Below are 14,410 nucleotides of genomic sequence, written 5' to 3'. Positions count from 1 at the left end.
AAATCAGTGGCATTCCTATACATCAACAACAAGACAGAAGAGAGACAAATCAAGGAGTCGATCCCATTTACAATTGCACCCAAAACCATTAGATACCTAGGAATAAATCTAACCAAAGAGGCAAAGGATCTGTACTCAGAAAACTATAAAATACTCATGAAAGAAATTGAAGAAGACACAAAGAAATGGAAAAACGTTCTATGCTCATGGATTGGGAGAATCAACATTGTGAAGATGTCAATGCTACCTAGAGCAATCTACACATTCAATGCAATCCCCATCAAAATACCATCCACTTTTTTCAAAGAAATGGAACAAATAATCCTAAAATTTGTATGGAACCAGAAGAGACCCAGAATAGCCAGAGGAATACTGAAAAAGAAAAGCAAAGCTGGCGGCATCACATTTCCGGACTTCCAGCTCTATTACAAAGCTGTCATCATCAAGACAGTATGGTACTGGCACAAAAACAGACTTATAGATCATTGGAACAGAATCGAGAGCCCAGAAATCGACCCTCAACTCTATGGTCAACTTATTTTTGACAAAGCAGGAAAGAATATCCAATGGCAAAAAGACAGTCTCTTCAACAAATGGTGTTGGGAACATTGGACAGCCACATGCAGAAGAATGAAACTGGACCATTTCCTTACACCACACACAAAAATAGACTCCAAATGGTTGAAAGACCTAAACGTGAGACAGGAGTCCATCCAAATCCTAAAGGAGAACACAGGTAGCAACCTTTTCGACCTTAGCCGCAGCAACTTCTTCCTAGAAACATCGCCAAAGGCACGGGAAGCCAGGGCAAAAATGAACTATTGGGATTTCATCAAGATAAAAAGCTTTTGCGCAGCAAAAGAAACAGTCCACAAAACCAAAAGACAACCGACAGAATGGGAGAAAATATTTGCAAATGACATATCAGATAAAGGGCTAGTATCCAAAATCTATAAAGAACTTATCAAACTCAACACCCAAAGAACAAATAATCCAATCAAGAAATGGGCAGAAGACATGAAGAGACGTTTCTCCAAAGAAGACATCCAAATGGCCAACAGGCACATGAAAAAGTACTCAACATCGCTCGGCATCAGGGAAATCCAAATCAAAACCTCAATGAGATACCACCTCACACCTGTCAGAATGGCTAAAATTAACAAGTCAGGGAACGACAGATGTTGGCGGGGATGTGGAGGAAGGGGAACCCTCCTACACTGTTGGTGGGAATGCAAGCTGGTGCAACCCCTCTGGAAAACAGTATGGAGGTTCCTCAAACAGTTGAAATTAGAGCTACCGTTCGATCCAGCAATTGCACTACTGGGTATTTACCACAAAGATACAAATGTAGGGACCCGAAGGGGTACGTGTACCCCAATGTTTATAGCAGCAATATCCACCATAGCCAAACTGTGGAAAGAGCCAAGATGCCCATCGACAGATGAATGGCTAAAGAAGCGGTGGTATATATACACAATGGAATATTATGCAGCCATCAAAAGGAATGAGATCTTGCCATTTGCAACGACGTGGATGGAACTGGAGGGTGTTTTGCTGAGTGAAATAAGTCAATCAGAGAAAGACATGTATCACATGACCTCACTGATATGAGGAATTCTTAATCTCAGGAAACAAACTGAGTGTTACTGGAGTGGTTGGGGGTGGGAGGGATGGGGTGGCTGGGTGATAGACATTGGGGAGGGTATGTGCTACGGTGAGCGCTGTGAATTGTGCAAGACTGTTGAATCACAGATCTGTACTTCTGAAACAAATAACGCAACATATTTTAAGAAAAAAGAAAAAGAAGAAGAGAACAGGAGAGGAAGAAAAGGGGAGTATGTCAGAGGGGGAGACGAACCATGAGAGATGATGGACTCTGAAAAACAAACTGAGGGTTCTAGAGGGGAGGGGGGTAGGGGGATGGGTTAGCCTGGTGATGGGTATTGAGGAGGGCACGTTCTGCATGGAGCACTGGGTGTTATGAACAAACAATGAATCATGGAACACTGCACCAAAAACTAATGATGTAATATATGGTGATTAACATAACAATAAAAAAAGAAAACTATAGACCAATATCTCTCATCAACACAAATTCAAAAATCCTCCACAAAATATTAACAAATTGAATAAAAAATGTATAAAAACATTATAGACCATGACCAAGTGGGATTTATCTCAGCTTTGCAAGACTGGTTAATATTCAAGAATCAATTAGTGTAATCCATCAAATCCACAGACTAAAAAAGAAAAAAATCACATGATCATATCAATAGATACAAAAATACCCATTCATGATGAAAAGTCTTGGTAAGCTAGAAATAGAGAGAACCTTCTCAAGTTGATAAGGACTATATACAAAAAACCTTCACTAACATAATACTCAACAAGGAGAAACTCAAAGCTGTCCCACTAAGACCGAGTGCAAGACAAAGATGTCCCTTCTAACACTTTGTTTCAACCCCATTTTGGAAGTCCTTGCTAATGAAACAAGGCAAAAAAAAAAAAAAAGGAAATAAAAATATACAGATTGGGAAGGAAGACATAAAACTGTCTTTGTTCACAGTTGACATGATTGTCTATGTAGAAAATTTTAAAGACTTGATCAAAACCTTCTGGAACTATTAAGCGATTATATAGCAAACTATATAAGCAAGTTTGCAGGACACGAAGTTAGTATACAAACGCTGATTGCTTCCCTATATGCCAGCAATGAACAAGTAGAATTTGACATGAAAAACACGATACCGTTTACATTAGCATCCCCCAAATTGAAATACTTTTATATAAATCTAACAAAATATGTACAAGATTTATATGAGGAAACTATAAAACACTGATGAATAAAATCAAAAAGAACCAAATAAGTGAAGACACATTCCATGTTCATAGGTTGGAAGAGTCAATGTTGTCAAGATGTCACTTCTTCCCAACTTGGTCTGTAGCTTTCAGGCAATCCCAATCAAAATTCCAGCTAGTTATTTCATAGATATCAACAATCTGATTCTAAAGTTTATAGGAGAGGCAAAACACCCAGAATAGCCAATACGATATTGAAGGAGAAGAGCAAAGTTGGAAAACTGATGGTACACAACTTCAAGACTTATTATAAAACTATAGAAATCAAAACAAGGTGGAATTGGTGAAAGAATAGACAAATAGATCAATGGGACAAATAGAGAACCCAGAAATAGACCCACATCAATATAGTCAACCAATCTTTGACAAAGGAACAAAGGCAATACAATGGAGCAAATATAGTCTCTTCAACAAATGGTGCTGGAACAACTAGGCAGATATCCACATGCAAAAAAAAAAAAAATCTAGACACAGACCTTACACACTTCACAAAAATTAACTTAAAATGGATCATAGACCTCAATGTAAAATGCAAAAATATGAAACTCCTAGAAGATGATATAGGAGAAAACCTGGATGACTTTGGGTATGGTATTGCCTTTTTGATACAACACCAAAGACATGATCCATGAAAAAAATTGAGGGTAAGTTAGATTTTATTAAAATGTAAAACTTATGCTCTTGAAAAGACAATGTCAAGAGAATGAGAAGACAAAACACAGATTGGGGGAAAATACTTGCCAAAGACTTACCTGATAAAGGACTCTTACCCAAAATATGCGAAGAACTCTTAAAACTCAACAGTAACAAAACAAAACAACAACAACAATTAAAACATGGGCCAAAGACCTTAACAGACACCTCATCAAAAAAGATATACAAATAGCAAATAAGCATATGAAAAGATGCTCCACATCACATGTCATCAGGGAAATGCAAATTAAAGCAACGACACACACCATTACACACCATTAGAATGTCCAAAATCTGGAACACTGACAATACCAAATGCTGACAAGGATGTGCCATAGATTGCTGATGGGAATGCTAAAGGGTACAGCCACTTTAGAAGACAGTTTGTCGGTTTTTTACAAAACAAAACATACTCTTACTATACAACCTAGGAATCGTGATCCTTGGTATTTATCCAAAAAAGTTGAAAACACATGTCCACACAAAAACCTGCATACAGACCTGTTTATAGCAGCTTTATTTAGAGTTGGCAAAACTTGGAGGCAAACAAGATGTCTTTCAGTAGATGAATAAATAAATAAACTGTATGCCCAGTTTATTTACTGTATATAAATGAAATGTATTCTAGACAACAGGATATTATTCAGCACTAAAAAGAAATGAGCTATCAATAAATGAAAAGACATGGAACAAAGTGAAGTGCATATTACTAAGTGAAAGAAACCAATCTGAAAAGTTTACATACTGTATGATTCCAACTAGATGACATTCTGGAAAGGCAAAACTATGGAGACAGTAAATTGATCGGTGATTGCCAGGGGTGAGGAGCTGGGGGTGGCCAAGAGGGGGTTAGAATAGATAGGAAGAGCACAGAGGATTTTTAGGGCAGTGCATATATTCTGATGATACCACAATGTTGAATGTATGTCATTATATATTTGTCCAATCCCACAGAATGTACATCAAGAGTGAACCGTAATGTAAACTACGGACTTTGGGCGATAATGATGTGTCAGTGTAGGTTCATCAATTATAACAAATGTACCACTCTTGGGGGGGGAGTTGATAGTTGGGGAGGTTATGCATGTGTGGGGGCAGGGTATATATGGGAAATCTTCCTCTCAACTTTATTATGAACCTAAAACTGCTCTAAAAAAAGTCTTTTTGGATGGGGTCACCTGGGTGGCTTAGTCAAGTAAGCATCCAACTCTTGATTTTGGCTCAGGCCATGATCTCAGAGTCATGAGATCAAGCCCCGCCTTGCTCTCTGCACTCAGGGAGAAGTCACCTTGAGGATTCTCTCTCTCTTCCTCTGCCCCCCCCTTTCTTTCTCTCTCTCTAAAATAAATAAGTAAATCTTTTTAAAAAGTCTTTTTTTTAAGAAAATGTCACTTTCTGTACAATTATAGAGAACATAGAGTAGTATCTTACCCATAGCGAGGGTGGAAAATCCCAGTGGTTACTCTTTCCATGGTAATTTCCCATAAACAATCATCACTTTATGTATGTTAATACTTCACATCTATGGATTTCTAAAGGGAATGGTGAAGACTAATTTGTTTGTGATTTGTTTGTTTCACTTACTAATATGTAAGTGATCTATCAAATATAACTCAGTAATGTATGGAGAGGGAAGAGACTCCAGAAGGATTTTTTATCTTACGTCCATTGCAATAATTTGGGGGAATACTTTTCCAGATTTTCTACATAGGAATACCTATATGTGAATTTTAAACATAATTTGGATTGTAATCTACAATTCTGTGGCACAGTTTTTTAAATTTATTAATGTATCAAAAATGTAATTCCACATAAATAAATATAGGGCTACAGAATTGTTGTTGCTTGGATAGTTTTCTATTAAGTTGATTAGCATAATTTATGTAGCCAATTCCTTACTTTTGAATATGTAGATTGCTTTCAATTTTCACTATTATAAATGATACTGTGATAAACGTTGTTTCTTTTGAGAATTTGTCCACTTTATAAACATTTCCTTAGAAATCTGTGTAGAAATGGAATGGCTTGGTGAGAGGTCCCTTGAAGTTGTCGTAAAAGTTCTTTGGAAATATCAAGAAATGCCTAAAAAAACAATTTTTTGAATACTCTAATGTGGTAATTTTGAATAATTTATGAAGTCCTTTATTCATCCTTCAGATTTCCTATTTTATGTCTTACTAAGAAATATTTCAAAGACCATCTGTTTGGATTTTCCCCAGACATAGACTGCTTATGTGCAATCCATTTACTGAACTTCTTTCATATTTTTGACAGAAAAGCACAAAACTAATTTTTTAACTTAAAGCATGAATTCAATCTGTTCAGAATCCAGGTGTTTACCTGTGCCAAGGAAATGTATTATTTTATAGAGAATCTTTCATTTTCAATCAAAATTTTGAAACAAAATACTTAAACACATCCTGCCATTGGATCCAAATATCATTTGTGAAACAAGGTCCATTTTTCAGCAAGAATCCAATTTCAAGGTAAGTTTGTGGAGCAAGACTCTTTCTCTTCCATATATCTCGCATCCTTCAAACACAGACACTAAATGTTGAAAAAGAAGAGGAAGACGAGAACAAAGGAGGAGGAGGAAGGTTCTACTGTCCCAGGTGAAAGCAATGGCAGTCCAATGTAACATAATGTAACATAACTGGCATATTAATTCATTGAAACTTAACAATCCCTTGTTTAGTGTGAAACATGTTAAATAGTAACATGTTTCTTAGCTAGAAAACTAATCCACAATACTGCTAAATCTGTCCGTTATGAACAATAGAAAACACTACTGTTGCAATCCCAGTAATTAAATTAAAAAAAAACCACAATATGTCAGTTTAATAGTTTTGTATTTACTTTGAATAATTGGCTCATGAAGAAAACCAAACTTAATCACCGCAGGGTTTTGTTTTTTGTTTTTTTTTTTTTGCTTTTGTTTTTGTTTATCTCACTGTGTTTCTGCAGTACTCTGGTCATTTACTGGAATGTGATAAACAAGGAGTTTATCCACCATTTCCAGCATTGTTATCACAGGACAGCGCAGCCTTAGCCACCAGCCCCTGACCCAGAAATAAAGTTTAGGGTCTTTTGAGTGTCACTTTAAGGAGAGGAATGAGTTTAAGCACCACTAGGGAAATCCCCTCAAAAAGAGACTATACCAAGGAAAATACAAGGAAGAAGGAGGTTCAAAATGAAAGTGTAAGATCACATTGCCCGCTAAAGAGAAGCCAGACCTGTGTCTTCGGGTAATCCCTGTTAGATTTTCGTGTGTTATTTCCAGCTGGTTTGACAACTACTGGAGAAAAATAGTTGCCTTTGTCCTCACTATACATGGCAGCACCAACACCCAAAGGCTGACATCCCTAGCTGATATTTCATGAACTTCTTCTTTGACATGGAAGGTAATAGAGGAACCCCACCACCACCAACCCCAGCTCCCTACCAAATGCCTCCCAAGGCCATCTGAAGTGCTCTCCCTCTGTGCCTGTCCCTCACTCCAGTTCCTGCAGATCCTACTCCAAACTGGGATGTTCTGGCCTTGCTCTTCCCATAAACCAGCTCCTACCCTTTTTCCCTTATCCCATGCTGCAGACTCTGCCCCTCTTCTTTTCATTGTGCTTCGGTGCCTGTCAATGGTGCAGGTGAGTGGAAAGGAGGAAAGGGAAAAGTCTTTACAGTAGGATTGGCTGTGGAGAAGAAAACTATGCCCTATCATCAGCTAATACAGATGGTGGGATGGACTCTCTCTACCAAGTTTGACCCTACTTTTCTCCTATCTTGGGTCCGTGTGTTGCAATTGAGAAGTCCTAATGGCAGAAAAAGCCTATTGTTTTCTTTTTCTTTTTTTCCCTTTTTTTTATTGCGTTAATCACCATACATTACATCATTCATTTTTGATGTAGTGTTCCATGATTCATTATTTGCGTATAACACCCAGTGCTCCATGCAGAACATGCCCTCTTTAATACCCATCACCAGGCTAACCCATCCCCCCACCCCCTCCCCTCTAGAACCCTCAGTTTGTTTTTCAGAGTCCATTGTCTCTCATGGTTCGTCTCCTCCTCTGATTTCCCCCCCTTCATTCTTCCCCTCCTGCTATCTTCTTCTTTTTTTTTTTTAACATATAATGTATTATTTGTTTCAGAGGTACAGGTTTGTGATTCAACAGTCCTACACAATTCTCAGTGCTCACCATAGCACAGAAAAAAGCCTGTTTTAAGTATCTATGATATGTACAGTAGACATTTATTGGATTGTCTATCCAGCACCCTTTCCTGGGATTGGCCTCCCTACCACCCCATGCCCCTGGCCCATGGGTGCCTGCAAAGTCCTTATACTTACTGGATTCAATTTATTGATTTTTATCCCTTCCCTGGGACTTTTGGAATTAAGACTGAAAGAGGTCAGACTATTTCCTGATTCTGTGAAATATCTCAGGAATTTTTTGTTGTTGTTGAAACAAGTTCAAATTAGTTTTCTGATGTTTACAGTCAAAAGAGCTCTAACTGATACAAACACACACAAACACACACACACACACACACACACACACACACACACACGGGCTTTCTCCTCTAAGCAATCTTTTATATCGTATCTCCTCTGTTTTTTTGCTCTAGTAAGATGGCTTTGGTAACCAGGGAACCAGTCTTGATTCTCAGCCCTAATGGATTAAGGGAGGGAATCAGAATAGAGACAGGACCGAATTCCCTGCTCCTTGGATGGTGCACACAATTGCAATTCACACCTCATCTTGATATATTCCCTCATTTGCAAGAAGGACTATACTACTGTTCTAATGCTAGCTGAATTTCACCCAGTAACTGATTTTTATCATGCTTTGTTAGCCAGATATCAGATGAGTAATCGCAGATGAACATGGATACCAGACCAGGAGCCATTTTGAAAGGCAGTTTCAAGTTCAAGAGAAATTATACTATTGAGCCCCTCAAAGATACTGGCTGAATTATCTGGTTCAGGAAATAGATCAGCAGGATATTAGTCTTGTGTGTCCATTCTTGATTGATCTAGAGGTGGGATGATTATGAAGGAGAGAGTGTCAGGGAAATCTTGAGGCCAACCAGGCAGCCAACTGAAATCCTACCTGCAATTGCCACAGGAGTATTCCTCCTGTAATAAGCATACTTTGAGTTAAAAGTAACACACCTTCATCTTGCTTAAATGTCATGTGGTTGGCAAGAAGATTCCGTCTTGTTGATAGAAAGGAATAAAGTACTGAATAACCAAGACCTAGATGTGCCTTTTTGCTATAAAACCCTTCCTAAATAATAATAGTGTAGTCTGCTCTTGGAGCACTGAATTTCCACCTTCTTTGAGTTCCCATCTTGTAATGCTTGGAAATCTTCCCTCTTCCACAAACAAACTAAAATTAATTAACAGGTTTTTCTCTTTCTAATGATCTAAAATACTGCTAAATTTGGGCGCCTGAGTGGCTCAGTTGGTTGGGCGACTGCCTTTGGCTCAGGTCATGGTCCTGGAGTCCCTGGATCGAGTCCTGCATCGGGCTCCCTGCTCGGCAGGGAGTCTGCTTCTCCCTCTGACCCTCCCCCCTCTCATGTGCTCTCTCTCTCATTCTCTCTCTCTCAAATAAATAAATAAAATCTTTAAAATAAAATAAAGTATTGCTAAGTTTGCACTCTGGTCCACAATTTGTAAATATTATCTAAGATACTTCTTTTCTGCTAAACCACAGAATGGAAGGAAATATTCAGACTCTAACAATGATAGTCTTTGCAAACATGGTGTGATCTCAATGTAATTTCATACCTGGGAAAGGATTCACTGGTGACGGTTATGTACTATGCTCCAAGTGCCACAATACTGCAAATGGCCAGAGGATCAATGCCTTTGGTGCATCTACAAACCCGAAGAGTCATTTTATCCCACAATGGTGACTCTTTTCGGTGTTGCATGTCTTGCATTCCATGAATTGGGCTAGCCTAGTTCAAACTCTTAGAAATCATGCCAGAGTGACTCCCAGATCCATGGGAAATCTGTATTCCCTTACAGATAACAGGCATTTCCATCACAAACCCCCCTCCCTCCCTTAACAGGGTATGGATTCTTGCAAAGCAAAGGGTCATTGGTTCCTCCCTTGGCATCACCCTCACTTTTGGTGTCAGGAAGCTATTCCTCACTCCATGCACCAGATATTGGCATGTATAATATTCTAAACCTGGTGACATGTAGCTAATATGGCCAGAGTAAAGTGTGCTTAAATGCTTCTCACATTGTTTATTGCAGGAAGGTTTCTGGGAGGATTTTTATTCAGTCTATTCATAGGATTATACGGGGAAGCAGCTTGTTCTGGAGCATCTAGGAGTTTGTTCCTGAGTTGTTTACCAGATTCTTTCACCCATGAAATGTGTCTAAGATCCTTTCAGAAATATTAATAGTGTAATATCACTATGTAACTTGTTTTGAAGACTGATCAAAAGGCAGGGTTTTTAATTACTCATTTTACACAGATGGCATCCATTAATTTAACAATTAGCATATATTAAGGGTAGACATATGAACCCAAAGATTAGGGGACAGTTCTACCTAAAACTCACTAACTGTAGAGTTAAATTTACAGAGACTCAGATTGATTGCTGCCACCCGATATAGTTATTTACTAAGTTTTTCTCTTTTCCTGTCCGTTTTGAGGCTATATCCTAATCGATTCATCACCTGCTCTCCAATACCTCCTCCTCCTGGGTCTTTTCTCGATGATTGGCATCACTCTACATGCACTTGCCCTGCCACAGAGCGAGATATCTTCCTTTGCTCACACTGCCAGACCCCAGCAAGTACCAAGTTTTGTTCAACCATCCTGTGAACATCTCTCTCTGTGCCCTTCTGCCCCTCCCCAGTCTGTCTTTCCTAGTTCGCGTCACCATCAACCTTCCCCTAGATTATTATAACACCCTTCCCCTGGTCTCTCTGCCTCCATTCCTCCCTGTCTACTTCTTTATTCTCATTGCCGCTACTGATACTTTAGGAAGGAGACATAATAGGACAGCTCCTCTGCTTCATACCCTTCATTGGCTCTCCGTTGTTCTTGGGGTAAAATCCAGTGGCTTTGTAGACCCCATTTCTCCAGCCCCATACGCCCCTTCTCTTTTGCTCTTTTCTCTGGCCAGATAGAATCACTTGGAATGCCTTGTGTCCCACTCTCTCCAATTTCTGGGCCTTCAGATGGGCCATTCTCTATCCGGAAGAACCTCCCTGTCCCCTGTCCCTTTACCCCACTTCCATACTTGACCGCTGCAGCCCCTGGCTTCAAAACTATCACTCAGCGTTATTACCTTAACAACAGCAAGAAAAACTGCCTATTAATAATCTTTTCTCAAGGAAATATGCTTTCCATTTCTAGGATGTACTTTCAGCAAATTTCCTAGAATTTTAGGCAGCTCAGGCTGCCAGTTTATCTATGCCTGGTTATCATGAAACTCTAACATCTTTCACAGACATAGAGTGGTGCTTCTGTCCTAGGCAAGTGAATTAGGGATCCTTGCAAACTAGAGCTCTTTCAAGCCACTAGGTTATTATTCCATAAACATATGACTATTTACTTTGACTCTGAGTTGAGTAAGTTTCTTTCAGTGGCTAATATTGCCTACAATAACTTTCCCCGCCCTTCCAGGCTATCACTGGATGATGAAAACAACTTGATATTTTACTTTATATCTTCCACCCAGGAAGCTATAAAATAACTTCTAAAATAACTCAGCTCTCAAAATAACCTCTGACTCTTGGAACCTTAGCTTAGTTTTCTTGAATTTTTTTTTTTTTTAGATTGTATTTATTTATTTGAGAGAGAGTGAGCGTGAGAGAGAGCACAAGTTGGAGGGGGGTAGGGGAGAGGCAGAGGGAGGAGCAGACTCCCTGCCAAGCAGGGAGCCCGAAGCAGGGCTCGATCCCAGGACCCCAGGATCATGACCTGAGCCGAAAGCAGATGCTTAACCGACTGAGTCACCCAGGCGCCCCAGTTTTCTTGAATCTTTGCAGATTGTTGTTCTGGCTCTATTTGCTGAGTTTACAGTACCAAGTCTGGAACATTCAAACTGTGGGCACGTATTGCTAGGCCAATAGGAATTGTTTTTGCTTTATTGCTTTCATGGCTCAAGCCTTTAGAAACATATTGGCATAAAGTCCTTAAATATGGAAGGCAAATTTTGTTTCTTATTGGGAGAACTTAATCTTTCCAAGTGCTGAGCATGGTTAATTTTTATCTTCCAAAGAGTTAAGAGTGTGCTTGAAAGTCTCACTGCTAGGTGGATTCATTCAGTGCATCTTAAAGGTTTTTGTTTATTTTGGGTTTTGTTTGTTTTGCCTACTGTATCTCACAGTGAGAAACTAGTTATATGTATGTATGTATGTATGTATGTGTATATGTGTGTGTGTGTGTGTGTGTGTGTGTGTGTGTGTGTGTGTATATATATACCAAAAGAAGAGAATATATATACATGTACACACTCAACTGAAACAAAATTTCCAGGACTTCATCAAGATAAAAACTTCTGCACAGCAAAGGAAACAGTTAACAAAACAAAGAGGCAACCCACAGAATGGGAGAAGATATTTGTAAATGACACTACAGATAAAGGTCTGGTATCCAAGATCTATAAAGAACTTTCTCAAACTCAACACCCAAAAAACAAATAAGTCAAAAAATGGCTAGAAGACATGAACAGACACTTCTCCAAAGAGGACATACAAATGGCTCACAGACACATGAAAAAATGTTCATCATCACTAGCCATCAGGGAAATCCAAATCAAAACCACATTGAGATACCACCTTACACCAGTTAGAATGGCAAAATGGACAAGGCAAGAAACAACAAATGTTGGAGAGGTTGTGCAGAAAGGGGAACCCTCTTACACTGTTGGTGGGAATGCAAGTTGGTACAGCCACTTTGGAAAACAGTGTGGAGGTGCCTCAAAAAGTTAAAAATAGAGCTACTCTATGACCCAGAAGTTGCACTACTGGGTATTTACCCCAAAGACACAGATGTAGTGAAAAGAAGGGCCACGTGCACCCCAATGTTCATAGCAGCAATGTTGGCAATAGCCAAACTGTGGAAGGAGCCAAGATGCCCTTCAACAGACGAATGGATAAAGAAGATGGGGTCCATAGATACAATGGAATATTACTCAGCCATCAGAAAGGATGAATACCCAACTTTTACATCAACATGGATGGGACTGGAGGAGATTATGCTAAGTGAAATAAGTCAAGCAGGGAAAGTCAATTATCATATGGTTTCACTTATTTGTGGAACATAAGGAACAGCATGGAGGACATTTGGAGAAGGAAGGAAAAATGAAGGGGGGAAATCGGAGGGGGAGACGAACCATGAGAGACTATGGACTACAGGAAACTGAGGGTTTTAGGGGGCAGGGATGGGCTAGCCCAGTGATGGGTATTAAGGAGGGCACGTACTGCATGGAGCACTGGGTGTTATGTGCAAACAATGAATCATGGAGCACTGCATCACAAACTAATGGTGGAATGTATGGTGATTAACATAACATAATAAAATTAAATTAAAAAAGAAACAAAATTTCTATAAATAATATTGATCCTTGGTATATGTGGTTCACACTGACATCACTGACATTTTTTTATTCTATCCAATGCTATGCTATCCTACAATATTCTATTTACTACCCATTAAGTTGATTTCATTATCTGCAGTTGAAAAGCACTGCCTTATAATTTTTGACAATAAGAAAATAACAAGGCAAGTAAGGTTGACCGGAGTGACTCTAGTTTTTTTTTTACTTTCTGGAACATTTCCCCCTCCTTTTGTCCTTTGATCTTTAGGTGATCCGGGTGTGGCTCAATCACAGTGGCTTCTTCACATTCTTGATCTTTGAGGTGAGCCTATGACTAAGTTGGGTCAGTTAGAACACATTTCCTCCTGGACACATAAACCTCCCATGTAAGGATGTTTAACCCCAGGTGCACTGATCAAAACTTCTTTGCTAGAATGAGTGTGGAAGATGGTCTCTATCTTCAGGGGCTGCCAGCCTCCATGAGGTGGGTGTAGACTGTCGGCAGCCTTCTTTATCTTGCTTGCATGGAGGAAGCCTGATTGAATAGTAGAACGAAGCTCTGCTGAGGGATGGCAAGAGAGAGAGACAGAGACAGAGACAGAGACAGAGACAGAGTGCTGTGGAAGCAGTGTGTGAGGGACTGGATCAAGCTGTGAAGAATTCTAAATTTATCTTATATTTCCCAGGTATATGAAACAATATTGTTTCCTTTTTCTTTAAGCTATTTTGAATGGAGTTTTCTCACTTGCCTGGTGGAAGAGTCTTGATAGCATGGTTAAGCAGATGGATACAGAGGGCTTAATTTTTGTGATGTAAATGCAAAGACCACATGCCTGTGTCCATATTGGAAATATTCATAAAAGCTATCCTCTACCTCCTTTCTATGTCCAGGATAATACATATATATATATATATATATATATATATATTTTTTTTTTAAGATTTTATTTATTTATTTGACAGAGAGAGACAGTGAGAGAGAGAACACAAGCAGGGGGAGTGGGAGAGGGAGAAGCAGGCTTCCCACGGAACAGGGAGCCCAATGTGGGGCTCCATCCCAGGATCCCAGGATCATGACCTGAGCTGAAGGCAGATGCCTAACGACTGAGCCACACAGGCGCCCCTCCAGGATAATATATCTTAAGAGTATTTTCAGTATTAACTCATATGTCCAGTTCTTCTAGCTCTCATCTTTCCCCCAGGTTGGCATTCTTTATTCATTTCCTCAGAAAAGGGATGGCACCCCAGAAATGCAAACTCTGGGCTTTTTGCTTTCAGTCATTTAGGCTTCA

Source organism: Zalophus californianus, chromosome 12 (genome assembly GCF_009762305.2).
Source record: "Zalophus californianus isolate mZalCal1 chromosome 12, mZalCal1.pri.v2, whole genome shotgun sequence".
NCBI lineage: Eukaryota > Metazoa > Chordata > Mammalia > Carnivora > Otariidae > Zalophus > Zalophus californianus.
This window is presented reverse-complemented; position numbering follows the sequence as displayed.